Source organism: Polyodon spathula, chromosome 30, assembly GCF_017654505.1.
Source record: "Polyodon spathula isolate WHYD16114869_AA chromosome 30, ASM1765450v1, whole genome shotgun sequence".
Lineage (NCBI taxonomy): Eukaryota > Metazoa > Chordata > Actinopteri > Acipenseriformes > Polyodontidae > Polyodon > Polyodon spathula.
In genome coordinates this window covers 8608742-8610373 of record NC_054563.1, presented here as the reverse complement: position 1 = coordinate 8610373, position 1632 = coordinate 8608742, and positions in this window count along the sequence as shown.

The window sequence follows — 1632 nt, the reverse complement described above, 5'->3', positions numbered from 1 at the left end:
TATTTATTTATTTTGCAGTTTACTGTAAATGCATATTTTTGCCTAAACAGGTTTCCTCTGTATTACGGCTCTTTTGTGTCAGGTGTATTTTGTATGCTGTTGTGTTTTGTTTGTAATCCAGTTCCACATGACTATTCGTGGTGCTTTTTCCAGTTCCACATGACTATTCGTGGTGCTTTTTCCAGTTCCACATGACTGTTCGTGGTGCTTTTTCCAGTTCCACATGACTGTTTGTGGTGCTTTTTCCAGTTCCACATGACTGTTCGTGGTGCTTTTTCCAGTTCCACATGACTGTTCGTGGTGCTTTTTCCAGTTCCACATGACTGTTCGTGGTGCTTTTTCCAGTTCCACATGACTATTCGTGGTGCTTTTTCCAGTTCCACATGACTATTCGTGGTGCTTTTTCCAGTTCCACATGACTATTCGTGGTGCTTTTTCCAGTTCCACATGACTATTCGTGGTGCTTTTTCCAGTTCCACGTGACTGTTCGTGGTGCTTTTTCCAGTTCCACATGACTGTTCGTGGTGCTTTTTCCAGTTCCACGTGACTGTTCGTGGTGCTTTTTCCAGTTCCACATGACTATTCGTGGTGCTTTTTCCAGTTCCACATGACTGTTTGTGGTGCTTTTTCCAGTTCCACATGACTATTCGTGGTGCTTTTTCCAGTTCCACATGACTGTTCGTGGTGCTTTTTCCAGTTCCACATGACTATTCGTGGTGCTTTTTCCAGTTCCACATGACTATTCGTGGTGCTTTTTCCAGTTCCACATGACTGTTCGTGGTGCTTTTTCCAGTTCCACATGACTATTCGTGGTGCTTTTTCCAGTTCCACATGACTATTCGTGGTGCTTTTTCCAGTTCCACATGACTATTCGTGGTGCTTTTTCCAGTTCCACATGACTATTCGTGGTGCTTTTTCCAGTTCCACATGACTGTTCGTGGTGCTTTTTCCAGTTCCACATGACTGTTTGTGGTGCTTTTTCCAGTTCCACATGACTATTCGTGGTGCTTTTTCCAGTTCCACATGACTATTCGTGGTGCTTTTTCCAGTTCCACATGACTGTTCGTGGTGCTTTTTCCAGTTCCACATGACTGTTCGTGGTGCTTTTTCCAGTTCCACATGACTGTTCGTGGTGCTTTTTCCAGTTCCACATGACTATTCGTGGTGCTTTTTCCAGTTCCACATGACTATTCGTGGTGCTTTTTCCAGTTCCACATGACTATTCGTGGTGCTTTTTCCAGTTCCACATGACTGTTCGTGGTGCTTTTTCCAGTTCCACATGACTATTCGTGGTGCTTTTTCCAGTTCCACATGACTATTCGTGGTGCTTTTTCCAGTTCCACATGGCTGTTCGTGGTGCTTTTTCCAGTTCCACATGACTGTTCGTGGTGCTTTTTCCAGTTCCACATGACTGTTCGTGGTGCTTTTTCCAGTTCCACATGACTGTTCGTGGTGCTTTTTCCAGTTCCACATGACTGTTCGTGGTGCTTTTTCCAGTTCCACATGATTCGTGGTGCTCCACATGTTCGTGGTGCTTTTTCCAGTTCCACATGACTATTCGTGGTGCTTTTTCCAGTTCCACATGACTGTTCGTGGTGCTTTTTCCAGTTCCACATGACTATTCGTGGTGCT